The sequence below is a fragment of the Monodelphis domestica genome, chromosome 5 (genome assembly GCF_027887165.1).
Source record: "Monodelphis domestica isolate mMonDom1 chromosome 5, mMonDom1.pri, whole genome shotgun sequence".
NCBI lineage: Eukaryota > Metazoa > Chordata > Mammalia > Didelphimorphia > Didelphidae > Monodelphis > Monodelphis domestica.
Genome location: NC_077231.1, coordinates 172520679 through 172547953, shown reverse-complemented (window position 1 = coordinate 172547953; position 27275 = coordinate 172520679). Strand labels below are relative to the sequence as shown.

The 27275-nt window shown below is 36.9% G+C and overlaps 1 protein-coding gene across 15 annotated transcripts in view; it reads left to right on the top strand.

Moving 5' to 3' along the window:
• The window catches only part of NRCAM (neuronal cell adhesion molecule), a 322830-nt gene that overhangs the window by 22863 nt on the left and 272692 nt on the right, over nucleotides 1-27275 (top strand). Inside the window, exon 2 of one of the 15 annotated variants that reach the window (XM_056799538.1) lies at nucleotides 7806-7874. The exons of the other annotated variants lie outside the window; for them this stretch is intronic. The gene's annotated coding sequence lies outside the window, so the exon portion shown is untranslated. The remainder of the gene's footprint in view (nucleotides 1-7805; nucleotides 7875-27275) is intronic. 15 annotated transcript variants of the gene reach the window in all.

Here is a 27275-nt window from a genome sequence, read left to right as displayed (position 1 = left end):
TCCCTCCAACCATGATATAGGGATGTTTCTGGCTCTGGGAGTCCTCTGCATCAATCGAAGACTCCCTACCAAGTTTCTTTTTGAGCCTGAAGTAGGCTATGGATTTATCACTGGTGTGTAGTACCTTGGTTGATTCATTGCTGGGTAGGAGTCTTGCAGTTCACTCACTCCTCAGCTCCTCTCTGGGCTCAGCTACTGATAGACTTTGCTATAAACTCCATTTCCTGAACCTGTGGTAGCTCTTTTGATGTTTTGAAGCTCATAAAGTCTCAACTAGGTTCATTCCATTTCCACTTCTCATTCATCTAAGAGCAGGAAAGAATGAAACACAACAGAGACAGAAAAACAAGATGCTACCCGTTCTCAGCTTCATCATGGCTGAGTGAGAGAGTGCACATCCTGCTTTTTTCTAGAAGCCCCCTGCAGCTTACTCTCTTAGTTTGAAAGCTTCTAGGGAAGAGAAAAAGTGACAAAGGTTAATTTTCTCTGTTGTAGACTTTTGCATGCACACTCAGTTCCAGTTTAGCAGCCTATTAAAAGGCTTTTCTTCACTGCATGATAAATGGCTAAAAAACAGTTACAGAAATTTTGAGCATGTTCCAAAGTGGAGGAGAAGGTTCTCCATCGTACACTATTATGAAATAGGCTCTGCATAACTTTGTATGGATTGCCACCAGGTAGAGCAGATTGTGCATGGTTGAAGCCCCTCTTTTCTTACCCATTATCCCATTATACTACATTAAAAGACATTACTCTTCTGTATGGATTTTAGACTTACCAAAATGAAAGCAGGTGGATAGTAAAATTCTTGACTTTGTGAAAGGGAAAGAAAAAAAATTAATTATTTCCTCATGGCTGTTGACATTTAACCTGGCCCATTGTAATGCTGGTATGGAGAATGGAATGTAGATGGCCAGATTTTACAACTCTGTCCCTCTCTTATACCATCTGACTTTCAATATGGCAAGAAGCCATTGTGATCACGACCTTGAATTCTAAAATTTCTTCTCTGACTATAACCTACTGCCAGTCTTTCTCACATCCTTACTCCCTGTGACCCCTCATTATGCTATCTGTTCCTTCAAATCCTTGTTTCGTTGCTGGCTTAGCATAGTGCCTAGCATATTTATAGAAGGCATTTATTAGATGTGTATTGACTGATTGACTTTTAGTACATCTAATATTGTTCTAACTTTTTTTTCCTCCCAACACACATTTGTTCCAATCAATGACCACTTATTTCAAGATTCTTCTGTCCTTCACCCATGAATCTCTTGACCCTATATGTGCCATTTTCATCATTACAATTCCAAATCCTTGAGAGAGTCTACTACTGACCATCACCTATTGCTGAAAGAACTTATGAGATTATGTTGATTAGATTCATTGCAAATTTTATGGATCTCCACCATTTTTTCATTACAGTACTACAGCCTCCCCCCCTTTCATTTTGAATCCTGACACATTTATCACAGTGATTGTTAAAAACCTTTCTACATCTCTGAAATCTCCAATTTCACCCTTCATTTAGTTTCTCTTAGCAAACACTTTGCCCCTTACTTTACTAAAAATAAAAGAGACCATTTGACAAGATATGCCTGGACGCTGTTCCTTCTTCATACTTCAGTGCTTCCCAGTATCTTTACCTTTTTCTTCTTCCTTCTCTCTGGTCTCAAAAAATGAGGTCCCCCTTCTTGCCAAGTTTAATTCCTCTATTTGTGCCTGCCTTTGAACTCCTTTCCCATTTCCTCCATTAGCTTCAGGTAATTGCCCACTCTTTTTCATCTCCAGTCTGTTTTGGTTCCTTGTACTCCTATATATATATATATATATATATATATATATATATATATATATATATATATATATATAATACTGAGGTATTTAGCTCTCTCAACCTAATATCTCATTTCTTTGCCAAATTTTAGGAACAGAGTTTATTTGGTTTTTGTATGATGGACCCTTTTGATGATCTGATGAAGCCTATGGACCCTTTCCCAGAGAAAAGTCTTTTTATTTTTAATGCATAAATAAAAATAGGGAATTACAAAGGATGTAACATTAATTGAAATACCATGATCAAAATATAAACTTACACAGTATATCCAAATTAAGAACCTTTGCAGGAAGGGTGGTCAGTATTAGTCACCTCTATTTTCTCACCATTCACTTGCTTCTCGACTGCCTTTAATCTTGATTCTAATCTCATGATTCCATTCCAACTGTCCTCTCCAAGGTGACTAAGAGAGTTCATATCAAAAGACATTTTTATTCAATCTTCATTATTCTTCTGGAATTAACTACAGTATTTGACACCAGTGTTCTTAATATTTTATTTCTTAATTTTTATTCTTAATATTTTATCCTCTCTTGGCTTCTGAGATTCTATACTTCCCTGATTCTCCTATCTCTTTGATCACATCTTTTCTACATCCACATTGGCATCTTTCTCTTCCTAATCCTTAGTATAGGTATCACTCAGGAATTTGTCTTTAGCCCTCTTTTCTGTGGAAATGTTCTCCTTTGTAGATATCCTCTTTGTCCATCTTTCAATTATTAGTTCTATGCATATGAGTGTCAAATCCAAATCACCAGTCTTAACTTTTATACTCAACTCCATTCCATAATTTCCAAGTGCTTGTTATAATTTCCACCTTGCTAGTATCTCAAACTAAAGATGCACAGAAATAAAATCATCTTCTTTTGATAATATGCCCTCGGGGCAGCTGGGTAGCTCAGTGGATCGAGAGCTAGCCCTAGAGACAGGAGGTCCTAGGTTCAAATCTGGCCTCAGACACTTCCTAGCTGTGTGACCCTGGGCAAGTCACTTGACCCCCATTGCCTAGCCCTTACCACTCTTCTGCCTTGGAGCCAATACACAGTATTGACTCCAAGACAGAAGGTAAGGGTTAAAAAAAAAAGAAAAAGAAAATATGCCCTCATTCCACTTCCCCAACTTACTGATTTTTCTCTATTTTGATGATACTACCTTATTCTTAGTTACCCAAAATGAAATCTCAGATTTATCTTTGACAATTCCCTGATCATCCTCTCTTCCTTGCCCTCACTACCAAGAGGTCCTGTTGATTTTAAATGAGTACTATTTCTCCCAACTCTTTCCTACTTTACATTGCAACCATTGTATCCTAAGCACTGATAATATCTTTCCTGGCATATTATAACCTCCCAATTGTTATAATGTGTAGGACTCAACACATATCTTCAGTGTAATGGTGTGGAGTCTAAGTCAATCACCCTTACAGAATGCAGTTGAGTTCTTTTTAAGAATACCAAACACTTTGTTATCACAGACTTATCCTTCCAGTCAATAGATCGCACCTACCCTAACAAACACTTCTGGGATGCCCAGCTTGGTAGGTTCTAAGTATATTTACAAGATATAAAATGCTAGAAGAGCAGGGAAATATTCACTACCATCTGTCGGTTATCTAGCTTCCTTTATAGCTGATGTTCCCCACAGCCCTCTCTGGGACTGCCTTTCCAGTGGGAAACACACAGGAATGCTCATATAAGGGGAAAACTCCCTAGAATACCTACCTACCTGATCCAGCTAGGCCTCAAGGCTTATGCAAATCAACTCCTCCCTCTAATGGTAAGCTGAATCTGCCCAGAGGGAACTCAGTTGTCATCACCACCAGCGAGCCCATGCTTCTCTTTAATTTTATCTTTTGGGGAAAGGACTAGACCTGTGATTTCATCTGCATAGAGAACTTCTGGTAGGAAAACTCTACCAATGCAGATTGGCAACTGCTCTACAACTTAGTTTCTTAGAAAGTAGCCTGGGGCTCTGAGACGTGAAAAGATTTGACATGGGTCCCATTGCCAGTTATATGTCTGAGATGGGACCAGAAGGATGCTGAAGTCAGCTCCTCAGCACATGCTACAGATCAGGACTTGAGGTATTGTTTGCTCATTGTATAGACTTAAGAACCTGATGGAGAAAATGTTAATATAGGTTAAACTTAAAGCTGTTTGTGTATACAACATTATTCTAACTATATAAAAATTTCCTCCCTTCATTCTGGGTCTCTTTATGCTATCCCAAAGATGATCTGTTTTGTCATTTCTTATGGCCCAATAATATTACGTTGCTATTCTATGAATGGCATTCAGTCATTCTCCAATTTTCTAAGATTCAATGAAGACATCCCTGTAGACTAATTCTTTGCTTTGCCTACCATCACCCCATTTAATTCCCTTTAGGATAAAAAAGTTTTATTGGTGACTATTTCTTCCCCAATATTATACTTTCTCTTAAGTCATCAATTATTTGTTCCTCTATTACTACCCCAAATTCTGTATGTTTGTGCATGCTCGCACAAAAAATCAACCCTTCTTTATCCATTTCAGATGAGTGAGGTTTCTCTTATGCCCACTCCTCCTATCTCTTCCTTCATATTTATATATACTCTTCTCAAGTGTTTTGATCCTGAGAATAGCAATTTCCATCCTTTTCATTTTTTTCTACATGAGTATATTCCATTCATCCCCCTTTCTTTTCCTTCTTATAACAGAACAATACCAATTAATTCAAAGTCCTTTAAGAAAAACCTCCTTCAATATGCTTTGAAAACATTAATACTCTGAAGGTAAAGGTGTTCCTTCTCTACTATTAGAATATTAACAATGCAGCATCATTCCATTGCTTAAAATATCTTTATAGGTGTCTTGGGGTTGGGGTTTGCATTTCTAAGTTCCTACTCATCTCTGGTCTTTACATAAGGAATGCTTGAAAATCATTTCATTAAAAATCAATTATACCCTTTCTTAACTCAACTTTGCAAGTATAAGTTATCCTTTTGCCTTATAAATTATTTTTTCCTTTGAGTTTCTGATTGTAGTTTTATGAAGTTATTTGTTCTTTTTGGGGGAAAAGGAGTGAGAGAGAGGAAGAGAGATAGGGAACATTCATTTATTAAGTGCCCATGATGTGCCAGGAACTGGGTTAAGAAATTTACAAATATTATTTCATTTGATCCTCACAACAACCCTGTGAAGTAAATGCTATTTGAAGATCTCTAGATTTGTAATAATTTTAGGTACCAGTTAGTGTTTTCTTCCATTTGCTCTAGTTTTAATTCCTGAATCATTGTTTTGCACCAAGGCCAGGTCTGGTCTCTTGATGTATTTTTGGTTGGGTTGGTTGACACCGCTTGGTCTTACCTTGGATCCCTTTTGGATCACCTCCCCTCGATTTTTGAGGTTCAGAGTGTTTGATCTTTGGGGACCTATTGTTTGGGAATTAATCATTCCTGAGCTGCTCTCATCTGTGTGGTGACACTGAATTGTTTGGCTAATCATGAGACTAATTACTGGTCATTACCTGCTGCTGGTCCTAGAACTTCTGGGACTTTCTCAGGGGAGTTACACCCCACTCTTGCTGCCTCTGGACACAGAGCCTTATAGGCTAGATGTCTCCATCTCTGTTCACATTGGTGCTGGTTTTTCTGGGGGAAGGAAAGGGCTTCCTGTTGTCCATGAAATTCTGGCTGATTTTCCCTGCAGTTCTGAGGTTGACAAAGTAATTTACTGTAATTTCTCATTGGATTTTATTTTTATCATTCAGTCTGGTACAAACTTGAGGGTTCTGCTAGAGTGGGTGTGTGAGAACTGGGAAGCCTGTTCAGGCAGCCATAGCTATGTCTTTTTAAACATGCCAGCCAAATTCCTCTTATACATGCCAGGAAAATTACTCCTGACATGTTCCCCGTGGCATCACTGTCTCCCTAATTACAGTGATAACCAATGTTCTTCCTGTCTCCAGTCTCTCCTCTTCTTGGTCTATCTTTTACACTGTGACCAGAATAATCCTTCTGATTCATGGGTCTGATTATGCCATTTTCCTGATGAAAAACCTGCAGTTGTTTCTTACTGCTTACCTAATAAAATACAAATCTCTGAATCTTGTATTTAGATTTATTTACAAGTGAGGGAGATTTGCCTTTCCAACCTCATCACACAGTGATATTCCCTTTTAAGAACTCTTTATTATTTAGAAAAAGAAATACTGTTCTTCCAGGTTTCTCTTGCATCCATTCCTTGGTTTATCTAGCTCTGATTCTATACTATAATGTCTTATCTCATGTATCCTTTCCTATTGAAATCTCTTCTTTTATAGCTCAACTTACTTACTGTGCTTACTGAAGACTTTTCTGATCTACATAGTTCTAAGTAATCTCTTTTTAAATTTCTAATACCTCTCGTCCCTTTCCATTTATTCATCATATTATAAATTGTATTATTGTTATATCCTTGTCCTCATAATCTCTTACTAGATTGTGAACTCCTTGAAGGAAAGGATTGTCTTTGTTCTTTATCATTTCCCCCCAAACTAACACCATGCTTTCCACACAGTAGGTATTTAGTAAATTTTTTTAAAAATATACTCAATCTGTTGGGTAGGCCTAGTCTAGACTATTATTTTTTTAAATTACAACATGCCATTCTCTTAAATGGCAAGAAAAAAATAAACCAGTATATGGCTTACTCAATCTGACAGAATACTATTGTATTGTGAGTAAATTAAAGAAATTATCACATAGAAAATAATCCCCCAAGTGTTACAAGATGATAACAGAATTTATACTCCTTTACAATGAGAGACTTTGGGCTTTTCCTTTACTCCCTATACTCCTACAATGAGGGATTATGGCAGAAAGTTATGAGGGAGACATTGCAAGGGAAAGAATGTCAAGTAGTAGGATATTTGATCAGGAAATGAGGGAAACAATTTATGCCTGTATGATTTAGAAAATGTATAGGTTCTTTCTTATTTAAAGCACTTACAAGTCATGTCACTCCATCCTTGACTAATTGAATTAAGCTTTTAGGATTTCCCCACATGAACTGATGTCAAGGCTCTTTTAATCAACAGCATTGTTGGCAAATGACCCCTGGAAAAATGCAAATTAAAAAAAATTACATGGTTGTGTATTTGTCTGTTAAATGGAGTTAAATGATATTTTTGGAGGTTTCCCAAATCAAAATCTTGCCTTTTAGAAATTTAAATTCTGCAAGGGAATTTCTTTCGAGTCTGAAATGAAATCCCTTGAGCAGGTTTTTTTTGTAAAAGAATTTTCAGGAAGGACAGCTCCTTTTGTTTTTCATTTCTAGAGGCTACTGAAATAAGTTTTGATTTGAGTATCAAAACTATACAACTTTCTAATTGGCAGCATTGGGACATTGCTTAGTAACTTTGTAATCCCATATGGTATAAAGAGAGTACCTGAAACATTCACAAGGACTTACTGCCCTGAACATACAGAAACAACTTTAAGAGCAAAATGTCCTCACATTAAATGAAAGGAATGGGATCTTTGTCTTAGAGAGCTGTATAGCATAGGCAAAATGCCACAAGCCAACAAAACTTCAAAGACTTAAACTGAAACATCATAATAAAGAATTCTAGAACTGTAAATTCATGACCTTTTGATGAATTAAATTTCAGGAAGTATGCAGCTGGCAAAAAGGGATGGCTTCATGTGACTCTTTGTTGTTGCTGGTGCTTTGTTTCATGAAAGCTCAAAATGTGCCACTCCCTAATGTAGAAATCAGAGAATGGAATTTGTCTGGAGGTAATACTACACTCTCTGGCAATTTGAAGTAATTTAATTCAGTTGAATTTCCATTCATTACTAGAAAATTGATTGCAAAAATCAAATTATTTTTAAAAGTTGGCTTCTAAGTATTTATGGGAAGTGGTTACTGTGAATTAATTTGGATATCAAATTATAAGGAGCATGTTGTGTGTAGCTGATTTCTTATGTGGAATCTTTGTTTTCTAGGAAAGATAGCCCTAAGCACAATTCATCAAGGGGAGAAAAAAAATCTTGCATTAAAAATGGAATGATTGAGTGAGTTTTTCTTCCTCTTCATCCTTTCCTTCTATCATTTTGCCATGAACACACTAAAATTAACTACAAACTAAGCATGAAACATATATTTTTGTGCTTTTTAAAAAAGGCCAGAAAGATTCTGAGTTGTAACTATAATGATGTAGCCTATAGGAACATCTAGATCTTTTTGCTTCATATATCAGACACATTAAAAATATTTTTATTGATTCCCTTTGTCTTTAAATAAGTCAATTCTTATCTTCTTCCAGATGAACCCTAAAATAAAGAAAAATAATTAATAGGAGCCATTCAATTTAGAAGCAGAGTCTGATAATGTATACATTGTCTATTCCTAGACATCTTTCACCTCTGTGACTGGAGGGAGGAAGATTAAAGAATTTGTTTTGAAAGGGCAGAGTCAAGATGACAGAGAAAGTACATAGACCCTCCTGGTCTGTGCCAAATACCCTCCAAACAACTATGATACAATGCCTCAAAATGAATTCCATAACCCACAAAAAATGAGGTAAAAACAATTTTTTAGCCCCACAGAACTTCAAAGGGCAGCATGAAAGATCTATTGTACCAGGGTGGAAATGGGGCACAAAGCAGTACACGTCTGCAGACCCACATGAGCAACAGATCTTGGGAATGGCTCAATCAGTATCAGAGGCTTCTGGAGCTTTCAGTCCCAGACCATAAGCAAAGTTGGACAACTGCTCAGAAGGAAATTATAGCGTCCCTTTGCTGGCTCTGGTTACAAGAAAATAAATCCAGAAGAAAAATCCAAGAATCATTAGACTACCTGAAAGCCATGATAAAAAGTAGAGCTTAGACATCATCTTTCAAGAAATTGTCAAATGAAACTGCCCTGATATCCTAGAACCAGAGTGTAAAATAGAAATGGAAAGAATCCACTTATTTCCTCCTAAAAGAGAACCTAAAAGAATAACTCCCAGGAATATTATAGCCAAATTCCAGAACTCCCAGGTCAAGCAGAAAATATTGCAAGCAGTCAAAAAGTAACAATTCAATTATTGGAGTCACAGGCAGTGACTAACACAAGATTTAGCAGCTTTTACATTAAAGGATAAGAGTTGTTGGAATTTTATATTCCAGGGAACAAAGGAACTAGGATTTCAGCTAAAAATCACTTACCCAGAAAAACTGACCATAAGGTCTGTCAGGGGAAAATGGGTATTCAGTGGAACTAAGGACTTTCACTCAATCCTGATGAAAGGACCAGAGCCAAATGGAAAAGTGGAAAGATAAACAACAAAGAGAAATTAAAAGACATTCAATATAGTAAAACTGTTTACATACTTACATATGAAGAGAATTCTTTTTTTTTTAAATTTGGTCAATTTTGAACATTATTCCCTGGTTACAAAAATCATTTTCTATACCTCCCTCCCTTCCCCTCCTGTAGCCACCCACAATTACACTGGGTATTACATGTGTCTTTGATCATAATCCATTTTCATATTGTTAGTATTTGCACTAGGATGTTCATTCAGAGTCTACATCCCCAATCATATCCCCCTCGACCAATGCAATCAAGCAGTTGTATTTTCTTTGGTGTTTTTACTCCCACATTTTTCCTATAAATGTGGATAGTGGTTTTTCTCCTACATCCCTCCTGGTTGTTCAGGATCACTGCATTGCCACTAATGGCAATTCATTACATTCTATTGTATCACACTGTATCAGTCACTGTGTACATTGTTCTCCTGGTTCTGCTCCTTTTACTCTGCATCACTTCCTGGAGGTTGGTCCAGTTCCCATGGAATTCCTCCACTTTATTATTCCTTTGAGCACAATAGTATTCCATCACCAACATATACCACAATTTGTTCAGCCATTCTCCAATTGAAGGGCATACCCTCATTTTTCCATTTTTTTGCCACTACAAAGAGCGTGGCTATGAATATTCTTGTACAAGTCTTTTTCCTTATTATCTCTTTGGGATACAAACCCAGCAGTGCTATGTCTGGATCAAAGGGCAGACAGTCTTTTAGCTCCCTTTGGACATAGTTCCAAATTGCCCTCCATAATGGTTGGATCAATTCACAACTCCACCAGCAATGAATTAATGTCCCGACTTTGCCACACCCCCTCCAGCATGCATTACTTTCCTTTGCTGTCATGTTAGCCAATCTGCTAGGTGTGAGGTGATACCTCAGAGTTGTTTTGATTTACATTTCTCTGATTATCAGAGATTTAGAACATTTTTTCATGTGTTTATTAATAGTTTTGATTTCTTTGACTTAAAATTGCTTATTCATGTCCTTTGCCCATTTATCAATTGGAGAATGGCTTTGATTATTTCCACTAGCTTTTTAGATCATTTTCTAGGATTCTTTAAGTAGATCATGATATCATCTGCAAGGAGTGATAGTTTGGTCTCCTCATTCCCTATTTTAATACCTTCAATTTCTTTTTCTTCTCTAATTGCTACTGCTAGTGTTTCTAATACAATGTTAAATAATAAAGGTGATAAAGGGCATCCTTGTTTCACTCCTGATCTTATTGGGAATGCATTTAGTTTATCCCCATTGCAGATGCTGATGGTTTTAGATAGATACTGTTTATTATTTTTAGGAAAGACCCTTCTATTCCTATACTTTGTAGTGTTTTCAATAGGAATGAGTGTTGTATTTTGTCAAAGGCTTTTTCTGCATCTATTGAGATGATCATGTGATTTTTGTTGGTTTGCTTGTTGATATGGTCAATTATGTGGATGGTTTTCCTGATATTGAACCATCCTTGCATTTCTGGTATAAATCCAATCTGATCATAGTGAATAACCCTTGTGATCACTTGCTGGAGTTGTTTTGCTAGTATCCTATTTAAGATGTTTGCATCTATGTTCATTAAGGAAATTGGTCTATAGTTTTCTTTCTCCATTTTTGACCTGCCTGGCTTTGGAATCAGTACCATATTTGTATCATAAAAGGAATTTGGTAGAACTCCCTCTTTGCTTATTATGTGAAATAGTTTGTATAGTATTGGGATTAACTGTTCTTTGAATGTTTGATAGAATTCACTTGTGAATCCATCAGGCCCTGGGGATTTTTTCTTAGGGAGTTCTTTGATGGCATGTTCAATTTCTTTTTCTGATATGGGATTACTTAAGAATTCTATTTCTTGGGGGCAGCTGGGTAGCTCAGTGGATCGAGAGCTAGCCCTAGAGACGGGAGGTCCTAGGTTCAAATCTGGCCTCAGACACTTCCCAGCTATGTGACCCTGGGCAAGTCACTTGACCCCCATTGCCTAGCCCTTACCACTCTTCTGCCTTGGAGCCAATACACAGTATTGACTCCAAGACGGAAGGTAAGGGTTTAAAAAAAAAGAATTCTATTTCTTCTGTTAATCTAGGCAATTTATATTTTTGTAAATATTTATCCATCTCACCTAGATTGGCATATTTATTGCCATATAATTAGGCAAAATATTTTTTAATGATTGCCTTAATTTCCTCTTCATTGGAGTTGAGTTCTCCCTTTTCATCTATGATACTGTTATTTTGATTTTCTTCTTTCCTTTTTTTTAAAATTAGATTGACCAGTACTTTGTCTATTTTGTTTGTTTTTTCAAAGTACCAGCTTCTAGTCTTATTTATTAGTTCAATAGTTCTATCGCTTTTGATTTTATTAATTTCTCCCTTAATTTTTGGGATCATTAATTTGGTTTTCTTCTGGGGATTTTTAATTTGTTCGCTTTCAAGGTTTTTGATTTGCATGTCCAAATCATTGACCTCTGCCCTCCCTAATGTTTTAATATATGAACTCAAGAATATAAATTTTCCCCTGAGAACTATTTTGGCTGCATCCCATAGATTTTGAAAGGATGTCTCATCATTGTCATTTTGTATAATGAAATTCTTAATTGTTTCTATGATTTATTCTCTAACCAATTTTGGAGAATAATATTGTTTAATTTCCTATTAATTTTTGATTTGGCTCTCCATGTACCCTTACTGATCATTATTTTTATTGCCTTATGATCTGAAAAGTTTGCATTTATTATTTCTGCTTTTCTGCATTTGTATGCTATGTTTTTATGACCTAGTATAGGGTCAATCTTTGTGAATGCACCATATGCTGCTGAAAAGAAGGTGTATTCCTTTTTGTCCCTATTTATTTTTCTCCATATGTCTATTAACTCTAATTTTTCTAAGATTTCATTCACCTCTTTTACCTCTTTCTCATTCATTTTTTATTTGATTTATCTAAATCTGATAGTGGTAGGTTCACGTCTCCCACTAGTATAGTTTGAATTTCCTCCTGTATATCCTCTGTAGCCTGGGTTTTTCCTCTGTAAAAATTTTCAAGGGTCACTGCCTTTTTTTTCTTTTTTTGGAAGGGTTTTGGGGCTCCTGTGTGCAATTAGCCATTACTGTAGAAGATTTACCTTCCCTTTTTAGTCAGAAATCTGAGTGAGCTGGGCAGGTTCTCTGTGTATGGAGTTAAGGAGCAAGGATTATGCCTGAGGCAAGCTCTTGAATCTTTGCAGCTGCACTACCTTCCCCGGGACACCCATGGTCTGTGCTTCCCCCTCCCCACTGGGGTTTTAGGTGTTACTGCTCTCAGGGGTAGGTCCTTGGTGGTCTTAGTCAGCTCCTGAGACCTAGAGGTGCCCCTTGCTCACTCCAGAGGTGCTCCTTGCTCACTTACTGATTCTGGCGTGCTGGCTCTCAGTGCCCAAGGTCTGCATTACCCCGGCCCCCTGCCAGGGTTTCGGGTGTAACTGCTCTCAGGGGTAGGTCTTTGGTGTTCTTAGTCAGCTTCCGAGACCTAGAGGTGCCCCTTGCTCACTCGCTGATTCTGGCGCCCACTGGCTCTGACTCTGGCTCTATAGGTGGGGGTGTGAGAGGGTAGATCAGCTCACGTTTGGGTGGGAGCTTTTTCACCCCCTTATAGTGTGGAAATGCCCAAATCCCATGTACCTTAAATGCTGTGCCCTACTGTAGAGTCCCTTCATTCTTATGAAAATGGTTTTTTGGGTCTTTTGAGATAGTCTATATCGGTGGGTCTGAGGAGAGGAAGTATCTTGCGTCTAGACTGCTGCCATACTTACCTGGAAGTCCCCTGAAGATAATTCTTGTAACCCTTGTCAGTGTATAAACTATTTTCCTGGTTTTGTTTACTTTTTACTCTTTATCAGTTAGTAAAATTTCTTCTGAAACTGTCCATTTTATAATTTCTCATGGTATGTGCATATGGAATAGAGATTTTGAAGGAAGTTTGAGAATCTGGAAAAGGACTATGGCAAACATTTTCCTTCCTAATGAGAGCCAGTCTAGAGTAGGGCAATAACCACTGTTATGAATGTGGGAATTGAATTCTAGACTCAATTTTTCTTTAGGACATTTAAAAAATCATTTCACTCAATTTTAGGAGGACACAGAGAAGAATCATATACCATGGGAAGATATGAGTAGTCTATAGTCTACTTCACTGGGGGAAGTACTCACATGAATGAGATCATATAGATCCATTGGGAAAAAAAAAGTAAAGAAAAAAATGGAATACCTCAGGAAAGATACAGTCTAATTAAAATCATCACTGCATCCATAAATGTATTCAATCTTTAACAAAAGCTGGGTCCTACTCTTTAATTTTCAGTCACTGCTGCCATCTGAAAGAATGCTTATCATCCCTCTCAATTTGCACTCTAAACACCTTGAGCATGTCAACAAACTTTCATCAAGTTCTCCTGTGATTTTAATAAATGACGAGAGGTGTGAAAGGAATAGCAGGAATGATTTCTAGTTAATTGCTGTCACATAATTCAATAGTGACAGAAATTGGGTGATGGGAAATTAGCTTTTTAACTAATTTAGTTTCTGGTTACCCAAGTTCTTACCCTTCCTGTAAAAGTCTTTGAAATTAGTCAAACATACAGAGGATAGAGGAGACAGAGGAAGCACTGGGGGAGTGACATGAATTTGGTTGGTGAATTATTGCTTAGATTTCAGAACTAAATGATCTTAGAAAGAACTTGTTTTCACATCCCCATTTACAGATGAGAAAACTGGGGTTCAGAAGTGCTAGTTGACTTCCTCAGAATAACATACTGGTAGGGCTGTTTTTCACAATCCATTGTTCTTCCCCCAGATCATATTTATATTCCTTATTTTTATGAGGGACCATGGTGCTGTTCTGAATAAATATGCAATGCTAATTATTTTGTATTGATGAAGAATATTTGTCACATCTCTTGATAATTTTATGACATCAGGTAGATGACAAATAAAATTTAAAATTTTGAAAAGATAACACAAATGTGATGTCTTGTAGGATTCAAAGAGTGCCTCACATTGAATACTTATTTCATGAGTCCTTTCTAGCACCTTTGGTGGGTCCTCTGTAATAAATGAATGAAAATCCACAGATGCATTGAATCAACATTTGGTTAAGCTCCTGAAGTTTAAAAAACAGAAATAGTATCGCTATATTTCAAGAAAATAACGACATTACTATTTTCTCATTTTCCTACTGCTTTAGAAAGCAAATTAGCTTTTCTTTAAAAAATTTCTACAAAATAGAAGTAGAAATGAGTTAATAATTAAACCTCTAAACAGTGCAGGGGGAGAACTCTACAAAATGAATGCAATCTTAGCACACAAACTTCCTAGTTTTCTGTTAGATGTTGATAAGTTGCCTCACAATGTTTTCCATTTTGCTGCCATCTTCCCCATCTTCTTCCCTTTAGTCTTCTCCTCACCACCTAGAGCTAATCCATAGATCCTGTGACTGGTTGAGCAGAGGATCCTGGTTCAAATTGCATAGAATTTGATCCACAGAAGCTAAACACCCTTGATTCTGGCTTTGTGTTTTAGGTAGGAGGAACTAAGTAATAATAATCTGACTAGTGGCTTAATTGTCATGTATGGTTTTTGTAGTAGGATAAGCACTGGTGTTAGAGTCAGAAGATCTGTCATTTACTAACTGGCCTTTTTCAGAAGACCATTTGACCTCACTGGACCTCAGTTCCTTCATCAATAATAAAGTAAAGAAATTGATCTAGATGATTTCTAAGGTCCTTTCCCATTTCAAATCATAAGATCCAGTACTGTTTCTGTGCTTTATATTTGGACAAGAATTATGAGTGAAGGATTAAAATTAAATACAGTAGTCACTTGTTCTTCTGGTACAGAGACCGAAGTCTGCAGTGTCACTTGGAGCCTGAATTACCCAAATCCAATTTATAACAAAGAGTGTGCTTATGTTGGCAGCCTGCTCAGACCATGGTGAAGTGGAAGCATCATGGTTTGGTGGGAAAAACACTAGCCTACGAGTTAAAGGACCTGGATTTAGCTCCATTTCCAATATTAACTAGTTTATGACTTTGGATGGATCATTTAACCTCTATGGGTCTTATTTTCTTCATCTCTACAATTTGAGGAGGGAGTGCTGAGGGGATAAAATGAAATAATATAAGTCAAAATTCTTGGAAATTCAAAAAAAATTACCGTACAAATATAAAATATTATTGGTATTACTAGTAAAGAAACTGACTTTGGGTGACAGATGAGATGATCTTTGACCAAGGTTTTAGTTGGGTGATGAAATTAGAGTCATGAATTCTGGATTTTAGTTCTATTTACTGTCTAAAATGATTATGGAAATTCACATCATTTCTATAAATGTTAGTTCCCTCATCTGCAAAGAATTGTTGATCTTTAAGGTTCTTTTCAGCTCTTACCATTCTACGAACTCCCAGAATACTTCCTTTTTGCTCTATTTTATGGAAAAGAAATGCTAAAACATTTATTGAGCCTTGACTATGTGCCAAGCATGTGCTAAGCACTAGGATTATAACAAGAAAATTGAGACATACTTTACTCTCAAAGAACTCACAGTCTATTTGAGGGAGATAACATTTATAGAAGAATTCAGTTGCAGGGAGGATACGAAGACCTAGTAGACCTTTAGGAAGCACTAGCAGGAGAGATGGCAAGGCCCAGCTATCTTTAATTTGCACTATTTCTCGAGAGATAAGAGACTACTGGGATCTTAGTGGGCGATGCTGGGACAGTTAGTGAGAATGTACATTAAAGGGGGCAGATATTTCTCCATTTTAAGTGGGAGAGTCATTAGGGGGACATCAGGATGGGAAACAATAATCCCATTTCTCTCTTACATACTAAGGGGCATATGCTTCCAGGAGAATGGAAATTAGGCATATTTCTAACATACTCTTCCAAATTCTGTCCTCCAAACCTAATCACATAAGTAAATATTTATTGAGTGCCTGCTATAGAAATGGTAGCTGAATCTCTTACCCACAGGTAATAATCAGAATATTTCATCTTTTTGAAGCCCTTTTAAAAAAGAACAATAAAAAATTACAGGTGAAACAAAATTGGAAACAATATGCTGGTAGTACTCAAGCTGCCTTTCCTCTTCGTGCCTCTGCCAAAGGATATTCTAGAAATAACAAGTGTAATGACTGCTTACCCAGTGTTGAATCTCCATTCTCCTCCTCCACAAGCCAAATGACAACTGAAAAACATGCAGCAGAAATAGAATTGGAGAACAGAATGTAATAGATTCTAAGTTCTGAAGGGAAAGGAACCATTTAATTCTATCCTGCTTATGATGTGCTTATTGAAGGTTACCTAAAATTCCCAAGTTTAGGACATAAGCTTACTTTATAATAATGTCTTCTTAAACAAAAATTTTAGAAAAACTCTACAATTATTCATTTGAAAAAATTCCAGATATCCAGCATAGAGGCAAATCCTCATTTTTGTGAGCTTTTTGTAACAAAAGTGTGGGTTTTGGCAAAATTTATATCATTATGCTTTAATTTTATTTTCAGTTTATGCTTATGAATTTCCATTTTTTCTCTCTAGCCTATTAAACTCTCCCCTTCCCCCATCCCCATGAAGCCCAGCTTCCACTTTGATGCAATGAGTTTATTGGCAGGAGCATGTGGCCCCTTTTATGTGCCAAAAAGGTCACAAGTACAAACATCCTAATTCCACACTCTTTGGTGCTGTATCCCTGACAGTCAAACAAGTCTCTTCCTTTGCAACTTGAAATATTCAATGAGATGGGTGGAAGGTGGAGAAGGAACAAAAAGGTGAACATTTAGATTCTTTTATAAACATTTTTAGGTATAATTGAGGACATTTTAATTTCCTGACCCAGGTATAATTCTATGTATGATTCTGTATATGCATAAAAATAGGGGCAGTGATCAATGTTTGCATTTTTAATAAAGTCACATTGAAATGTTTTATTAATATCACCAGTGACAAATGCCCATAGACTTAATATTCATCCTTTTAGTTCATTTAAATCTTTTAAAATGTTTCTGATATTTCTTTAGACTAAAATAGTTCTAGCATTTCCTTGCCCTTTCTCTCATCCTATTCACCCATCATAATACTTATTTGTTATTAATGACCCATGACTCTCCTTTTAATTATGAATAACCAAGAAGGTTATGGATCTTGACTCCATGCTAAGTAGATACTTCGTTTCTTTAGTTTACAGGTGGTGAGTCCATGTGATTAGGCATTCAAATAAAAAAGAAAAGGTCTCCATAAAATAGTTAAGGATGACTAGTTTAGATGAGAATGAAATGAGGATGAAAAACAAATAAGGCTTGTAGAATTTCCTTTGTACTTTTATTTTCAGGAATCACTTCCTTTCCCAAGATTGTTTTTTTCTAAGCAAATGGAAATCTGTTCAATTTGGTAGCTATCTCTTCATATTTAATAAAGTTCTTTAAGGCTGACCTTTTTTTTGCTTCTATTGTTACTAATATCTATAAAACCATCCCGTCTGCACTCCTCTAACATTTCTGTCTACTGGTTACATTCCTCTTTATTCTTTAAGGTCTAATTAATATATTGCCTTCTCTTGATAATTACCTCTCCTCAGATTTTGCAACATACTTCACATCTCCTGAATGCACCTTTGATCACATATGAGTTTATGATACACTTATTTGTGTACAGGCCATATCTCTCAGCTAGTGTGTAAGCTCTATGAGGGAGAGGAATTACAACTTAGAGGAACTTTGTAGTTTCCCCAGGGCTGAGCATTAGTGCTCTATCCAATGTAAATACTTTTGAAAATGCTTATGATTATAAATATAATTATATAATATAATGCTTTGTATCTTTTCATCACTGACTTAGTTAATATTTACTGTTCCTTTTTGTTTATTTGCTTTTAATGTGTGAGGACAGTTTAGTATTGAGTATCTTTCTCATGAAGGATAAAAAAATCAAATTCCTATGCTATTCTGTAAATCAGATAAAATTATGTACTATAAAGAATATAATCCTTGGTCCAGGCCTCTGTGTTGTTTTCTTTTCCTCTAGGGCTGTGTTGGAGAACCTATGGCACATGAGCTGGAGGGGGCTCCTTCCCTCTCCCTTTCCATCATGCCTGAGGACATTTGTCACATGCCCCACTCCTCTGCCTGTGGCCAGATGGGAGTGTTTCCTCCCTTCCTGTCTATAGTAAGATGGAGGCCCACATGCCACAGTTTGGGCACTCAGTCTCTAAAAGGTTTGCCACCACTGCTCAAGGTTTTAAATTGTTTCTCTTGAGAATGAACAAATCGTTCTTTATGGAAGAGTGAGTGTAAATTATCAGCAAATGTCTATGTTATTCCTGTATGTTAGGCACTGTATAAGAATATGGATGGTGTCCTGCTCTCTTGAAACATGCAAAAAACTGAAAAGATGATAAATGGCTTTATAAAAGGAATGTCTTCAGTGGTGTGGCAAAATGAGTTAAAGTAGTTGGAATAGGCCTTTTGAAGGAAAGGAGATTGAAGATAAGATCATAAAATGTAGAATCAGAAAGGACCTTAGAGAACAACTATTTCTAATGAAGAAACTGGGGCTTGAAGGAATTAGCACTAAATAAACATTTATTAAGCACCTACTATGTGTCAGGTACTGTGCTAAGCACTAGTAGGATTGTAAATAAAAGCAAAAGTTAATCCTTGCTCTTAAGTAGCTTGCAGTTTAATGGAGGAGACAACATGAAAACAGATATGGAAAAAAAGTATGCACAATCAGTAGGAAATTTAGGGGAGAATGGAGGGAAGGCACTAAATTAAAAGGGAAGGCTTCCTATAGAAAGTGGGATTTTAGTTGGGATGTTAATAAGCTGGGGGCCTGGGGTCAGTAGTTGGACTTCCATATGGTCATGTAGTAGAAAGTAGCAGAGCTGTGATTTGAATCCAAATCTCCTAACCCCAAGTTCACTGCAGTACCATGCTATATTCTCTAAAAAGAGTGACTTAAGCTTTCTTGAAAGAAATGGGCCTAAGGTAGAGGCAGCACTTCATGGAAGAATACAGAAGACTCACAGATATTACCAAGATCTAGGACATCTGTTACTGGCTTCAGGAAGAAGAGATGTGTCATGATAGGCAACTCCCTGCTGAGGAAGACAGGAGCGACCATATGTCACCCTGACAGGGATACACGTGCAATATGCTGTCTTCCCCAGGCATGTTCTTGCAATGTGACAGCCTTCAGAAATTTTTCAAACCTGAAGATTATTACCTACTAGTAGTAATTAATGTAGAACTATAATAGTTGAAATTTATAATGCTGGTTGAGATTCATAGCCAAAACAAACTATTTTTATATCCATTATTTTGCTTGTTTCTGAAATGGTCCAGTGAGGTAGAAAACAGAGTCATTTTGAACATTATTTTACAGGTAAAGAAACTGAGATATGTGGAGATAAGGTGACTTGCATTAGATAACCAGGAAGTGGCAGAGCCAGGATTTACCTAGGAGGACTGATTGCAAATCCAGCCTCCTTTTCACTATATCATAGCTGTCAGAAACTGGAAGGTTTGCTGGAGGAGCCTAGCAAGGAACTCTGGAGATCAGGAAACCCTTAGTTGGAAGCTGAGGGACTTAGGGAGACAGGTGGTGTTTTCATCATTTTATGGGTTGAAGAAAATACTTGACCCAGTTGCTAAAAGAGAATGAAATTAGGAATTGACTGAGATTCTGGAACATGGCATTTGAAACTGAAATGATGGAGTCTTGCCTGGGGAATAGAATAAATTTAATAAAATGTAGGAAGATTGGGCCTGGAGGCTGACTTATGAATTTAGGAAGACATTAAACTGAGGAAGGAATGGAAGAGAAAAAAGAACCCAGATATAGCTGCCATACAAAATATGATGATCAGTCGATGAAAGAAATATAGCAGAAAAAGTGCTCAATAATTCAGAAAAAACTAAGTATGAAGAGGGGAAGAAAAACAATAATGAGTTCCAGTCCCTCTACAACAGTGTGTTAATTGTGGGGATAAATAAAACAAAGTAGAGATCTTAGAAGTAAATATAGCCACACAGAATGTCTCATAGCCAGCATATACTAATAAAAGGTTATGACGTGTTCAAAAGGAAGGGATTGAGGTTGGTCCCATATAATAAGGAGATGTTTATCAGTGTAAAACTTCAGGACAAAGAAAGGTTCACATGGTTGAGAGCATTTGGAAGATGATAAGGGAAAGAGGGAAAGGGGAAATACAATGATGGGAGAATACTACTTGCTGAACCAGAAGGGATAAGAATAAGGAACAGATAAGGAATAAAAATCAAAGGAAGAAACCAGGTAGGAGCATATTAGAGGTTACTCAGCCAGAAAAAAAAAGAAATGCATGAGTTCCTGCTGTATATCACAAAGCTAGTGTGAAGGCAAGATATACTTGTTATGAAACACATAAACTCTGGAAATTTCTTCAGTTTTCTCTCTAAGAAACATGCATTTTATAAATGCTTGACTAGCCTTGCTGATAATTTCATCTCTCAAAAGGCAAGGGTAGCAATTTGAGGTACTATGATTTGCTACCTGATTTAATCTGAAGGAGAAAACTGCTTAAGTAAAGGAACCTGGGGAGACAGTGATTATCTTAGAGTTGATGGTAAATAAAGAGAAAAAGTTCGGATATTATCTAATGTCCCTTTAGTTTTTACAAGAGAGCTCAAGAGAGATATTAAGCTCTTAAGAATCCCATTTTAGTGATGTAATAGCAACTGATTCTGATGTAGAAGAAAAAAACTGAAGTTTTTATATATCTGAAAAACTCAAGAGCTAATCTATTAACTCAGATTTTAGAAGGACATATAAAAGAAATGGAAGCAAATTCAGAAAACTAAGGTTCAACCAAAAAAGTAGCAAGATCTTACAAGAATATTGTTAGGAAAGTTAAATCCTGGTTTGAACTGGGACATGCAAAAAAACACTAAGAAAAACAACAAAACAACAATTTTTTAATGTTAGAGGTAAGAGGCAAATTCAGTTTAGATTAAAAAGCATTTGCTAACTCAAAAGACAAATAAAATTCTTTCTTTGAATTGGTTGGAAAATAAATGGTTAAGAGAAGGCATCTATTCGACTCCTATTTTGCTTTTCTGTTCTCTACCAATATAAATCCTCTTCAGGCTGAACTAGGACAAAAAATATTTAAGGAAATTTAACCCCAAAGAAAGTGAGGAGATGGCAAGATCACCTCTATCTTCCCGAAACTTTATCAGAGGACATGGAAAGAACTTGTAGGAGCAGCTAGGTGACTCAGTGGAGGAAAGCCAGACCTGGAATTGGAAGGACCTACATTCAAATATAACCTCATATACTTCCAACTGTGTGACCCTGGGCAAGTCACCTAACCCTATTTGCCTAGCCCTTACCATTTTTCTGGCTTAGAACAAATACTTAGAATGGATTCTAAGACAGAAGGTAGGGGTTTGAAAAATGAATTAAAAAAATTAAAAAAGAAAGACTTGTGACTGTGATTGTTTAACAGATCTAGGTGATCTATGGAAAATGGTGGAGAGTGAGAGAGATACTGCAGGAATGAAAGGAACCTAATTTTAAAAGGGAAACATGTTGAATACCTCAAACTCTAGGTTGGTGAGCTTTCAATAACCTCTGATAAAATTCTAGGGAACATTTTTTAGAAGAATTATTTGAGCTTTTAGAAAGAGGAATGGGGATCAATACAGGCCAGCATGGGTTCATTAAGAACAAGTCACACTGACTTAAACTAGACTAGTAGTTGGAAAATGTCATGGATATAGTATATCAAGATTTCATCAAGGTATTTGATAAAGCATCTCAAGGAATGCGTGGATATCAGAAGAAAAGAAGTAGATCAGATAATAGTATAGTTAGACATGTTCATAAGTAGTTGGCTGCCCCTTGTTGATCAATAGATAATGATTAACTTGAAGGGTGTCCATAATGGAGTTGCACAGTACTTTGCTCTTGTTCTTCAGTCAGTTCATCTTTTTTATCAGTAATTTTTATTAAATCAAAGATGGCACATTTATCACATTTTCAAAGATGAGATGCCTGATTTCAACTTCTTCCAGATCTTAATTTCATGATTCTAAAATGAAAGTGAGCATCAATCATAGGCTGATAAAGATAAGATTTGGATAAAGATTGTGGGAAATGAAGGCATTCTAGTATGAGGATAGGGAAAGGCAATGAGGAGAAATGAGCTTTTTATGTTTGTGGCTCAGTGAGGAGAGAAGGATAATTGGAATGGATGCTATTGTGTCTGGATAGGAAGCAAAGTTGGATAACTAAAGTGATCCTTGAAAATTACAGGATTTAGATTTGATGAAATAGAATAGGCAGGTGGTTTTAGAGTAAACAATTGAGGTGATGGAAATGGCATTTAAGAAAGAAGAGTCACCAAGGATATACATGGTAGATTGTATATCATATTATATCTGGTGGTATCTTGCACATGATGAGATGCTGGGTAAATGATTATTGACTCAAATGGAAGAGATAAAATTTGGTGACAATTCTTTCAAGGTAATGTCTAACCCCAATGGACCTATTTCTGCTTGTATTTGGTGTTGATCATGTAACCTTTTGGAGCTTTACCATCTTAATACTATTTGTGTAGACTGCTCTTAATGTCAATGTGCATTTCTTAAACTTAAAGCAATTTAGATGAGGGATGAAGGTATTCTGAAAGTATGCCTAAAAGGAGAAAGTCAACCTGAATTTAAAAATATGCCCTGACACATACTATATGGCTAATGTCTTCATAGGTCATCAAATTTTGAGAAATGTAGAAAAACAGATTGTAGTTTTATTGGTCCTGTAATTTTATCAGTCTTAAATCATAGATTTAGAGCTGGAAAGATACCTTACTGATTATCTAGCTAAGAGGTGTTAAACACATCAATCAGCATTCCTCAATGTGGTCAACAGATTACAATGTAATCTGGAAATATTTGACAAAGAAAATAAAAACATAATAAAACAAAGGCAATGTTAATAGGTAGTTTCCTAAGTCAATATGCATCCATAGGGATCCTTAAGTATGATTTGGTGCCCCCTGTCTCTATCTGAACTTTGATAGCACAAATCTAGTCCAGTCCCCTCATTTCATAGATGAGAAAACTGAGATTCCCCTGAAATAACTTGTGAATTTCATGTAGGTAGTAATTAGAAGATCTAAGATTTTAACCCAGGTTCTCTTGCCTCAAGTACTATGGTCCTTTTTCTATACTTTTGTATTCCCTTGGTCATCTTGTTTAAAATTCCATATAATTTCTTCTCCTCATCTTTTTATTTTTCACCATCAATTGAAGCCATTGCCCACATAAAAGGAAATTATTCAATTCGATTTTATTTGGTGAAAGTTATGATATCTTTTCAGCTCAGTAATCCTTGGTAACATAATATTTAATAATTGATTCTTTCTAGATTTTTTAATGGAAATGGGGAACTGACCTGGAAATAGACTAACCCACCCTTTTGTTACTTGGTCCATGCAGGAATGGTCAATCAATAAATTAATATATGTCATGATTTATGGTCTCCCTGGATTTTGCTTTGAGAAGGTAGTTTTCTGTTGATTAATGAGGCTTCATTAAAAGCTGGTTCCCAGTAAGTCTGTACATGTTGATCCCCCTTTCAAAAACAAAACTCCAGTGGCCCTCTATAACTTCTAGGATCAATGATAAAATGCTTTGTCATTCAAAGCCTTTCTTATCCTGTTCCTCCCCTTTCTAGTCTTCTTAAACCATATCCTCTGTCTCCATGTACTCTGTGATCCAGTGACTCCAAACACTTTGCTTGGAGAAACTCCATCTCTGGACTTAACCTATTTTCACTTGCTGTCTCCACTGGTTTGCTAGAAATTTCAGTACTAGCATTTACATCTCAAAAATTGCAATTATTACAAATCAAGTCTTGATTTAAATGCTTTGTTGATTGTCTAGACTTGAGAAAATGTTAACAATGTAGATTAAATTTAAAATTTATGTGTATAATAATAATATGAATTTAATATAAATGTATTATTTATTTATAAATAATTAAATATAAATAATAAATATAAATAAAAATATGTGTGTACATATTTTTTTCTTCTGAGAGCTGTGTTGTTGAACATATACCAGCACAAGCTTGTGTCGCTCTGTAAATATTGCTTCAGCTCATTTAGCGTTCAGTAGATGGCTCAGGAAATAAAGTCATCATTAGACTTAGAGTTCTGGTGCCTGCAGCCTCATCATTGTCATCGTCATCGTCATCATCATCATCATCATCATCATCATCATCATCATCATCATCATCATTGGCATGTATATAGCATTTTGAGGTTTGCAAAGTGTCTTACATCTGTTGCTTTAATTGAACTTCACAGCATCCCAAATGTCCCCCAGGTTTGGAATATTCTCTGTCCTCATCTCTTCTTCTATGGCTTCCTTCAAGTCTCAGCTAAAACCTCACCTTCTAGAGGAAACCTTTCCTTAATTCTACTAGGGTAGGAAAAGGAAAGAAAATGAATATTTACACAGCATCCATTATGTGCCATGAAGTATGCCAAGTGCCTTTTACAGATTTCATTTTATTCCCACAACAACTATGTGAAGTAGATGTTATTGTTATCCCCAGTTGAGGAAACTGAGGCAGAGGTTCAATTATGTGCAATGGATCACAGAGTAAGGGAGTGTCTGAGACTGGATTTGAAATCCTATCTTTCTGACTCCAGGACCAGTGCTCTATCCATTGAGCAACCTAGCTCTTTCTGGTGCCTTTCCTCTATTGATTATTTCCAGTTTGTGCTGTATAAAGCTTGTTTGTATTTACTTTTTTGCTTGTTGTCTCTCTTATTCCAATTGTAATCTCCTTGAGGGCAGGGTCTATCTTTTATCTTTCTTACATCCTCAGTACTTGACAGAGAAGTAGGCACTTAAGAAATGTGACTGACTGGCTTAGGAGGTAGCTTTTTATTCACTAAAATAGGGTTGGATCCCCTAATTCAAAACAAATCCTTTCCTTAGAAAGGGGACATTTCTTTATCAACCTAGTAGAGCTTGAAATGTAGGAAATAAAATATCCACCCTAAGGTGAGGATCTAAGGTCTCAGATCCTTAAAAGAAAGATCTTGAATAGGGGATGTTGACTTAATGACTGGTAGTAGTAATAGCTGGAGTTTCTTGAGTCTTTCTCTCGACTTTGCTGTTACCTCTTTACTGAGAACCAGGAGAGCATTGATGATAAAAGCCCATATTTATTTAATACAGCTCCAACATCTCTAGAGGACAGATCCTGTAACTAATGAATGCAAGAAAATCCAAGTTGGGGACAAATCTGAGATTTGTCTGTGAGAACTAGACCCCTTCCTGTTTGATATCTTTTTTTTTAGATAACCAAATTCTTCTAAACCTGTAGATCAGAAGAATGCTTACTTTCCCCCTTTGACTTCAAACATCCACATTAAAGATGATTCTTCACTTCTATCTCCAGCCAGTAAAAACCTGCTCTTAGCTATCATATAACATTATATATTATGCCTTTCTGTGCTTACATCTCATCTTTCTACTAGAATGTAAACTTCTTGAAGGAAGAGATTGTTGATGATTTTTGTAGTGGTGTCAAACTCAAATAAAAATGGATTCTTGCAGACATATTAATTAGGAAACCATAATTCAACATTATGTTGTATTATATTTTAATTTATTTTATTAAATATTTCCCAGGTGCAGTTTAATCTGGTTCAAGGCATATACCATAATTTTGCGGGCCATCTGAGTTTGAGATCCCTGGATTCTATACTGTGGTTGTTATTATTGAAATTATCAATTCTTATTCCTAGGAAAAATCTTTAGCTCTTTCTAATGATGTGGCCCATTAGTTCATCCATGTATAATTAGTTTTTGTTTATTTCTCTTTTTCTCTCTCTTTTTCTCTCTCTTTCTTTCTCTCTTTCTTTCTTTCTTTCTTTCTTTCTTTCTTTCTTTCTTTCTTTCTTTCTTTCTTTCTTTCTTTCTTTCTTTCTTTCTTTCTTTCTTTCTTTCTTTCTTTCTTTCTTTCTTTCTTTCTTTCTTTCTCTCTCTCTCTCTCTCTCTCTCTCTCTCTCTCTCTCTCTCTCTCTCTCTCTCTCTCTCTCTCTCTCTCTCTCTCTCTCTCTCCCTTCCCTTCCCTTCCCTTCCCTTCCCTTCCCTTCCCTTCCCTTCCCTTCCCTTCCCTTCCCTTCCCTTCCCTTCCCTTCCCTTCCCTTCCCTTCCCTTCCCTTCCCTTCCCTTCCCTTCCCTTCCCTTCCCTTCCCTTCCTTCCCTTCCCTTCCCTTCCCTTCCCTTCCCTTCCCTTCCCTTCCCTTCCCTTCCCTTCCCTTCCCTTCCCTTCCCTTCCCTTCCCTTCCCTTCCCTTCCCTTCCCTTCCCTTCCCTTCCCTTCCCTTCCCTTCCCTTCCCTTCCCTTCCCTTCCCTTCCCTTCCCTTCCCTTCCCTTCCCTTCCCTTCCCTTCCCTTCCCTTCCCTTCCCTTCCCTTCCCTTCCCTTCCCTTCCCTTCCCTTCCCTTCCCTTCCCTTCCCTTCCCTTCCCTTCCCTTCCCTTCCCTTCCCTTCCCTTCCCTTCCCTTCCCTTCCCTTCCCTTCCCTTCCCTTCCCTTCCCTTCCCTTCCCTTCCCTTCCCTTCCCTTCCCTTCCCTTCCCTTCCCTTCCCTTCCCTTCCCTTCCCTTCCCTTCCCTTCCCTTCCCTTCCCTTCCCTTCCCTTCCCTTCCCTTCCCTTCCCTTCCCTTCCCTTCCCTTCCCTTCCCTTCCCTTCCCTTCCCTTCCCTTCCCTTCCCTTCCCTTCCCTTCCCTTCCCTTCCCTTCCCTTCCCTTCCCTTCCCTTCCCTTCCCTTCCCTTCTCTTTCTCCCACCCAACCACCCCTAGTTTCATTGGTCCTATGGAGAACTCCCTATAAGGAAACTCTTTCTACCAATGCTGATCAGTATCTGCTTAAAATTTATGGTTTTACAGAGTTGCTTGGGGTACTAAGGAGTGAGGTAACTTGCTTAATGTCATAAACCTAGTTGGTATCAGAGATGAAACCTGAGTGCAAGTCTTCTTGCTTCCGAGGACAGTTTTCTTTCCATGAGGCTAGGTCGCCTCTCATTTTC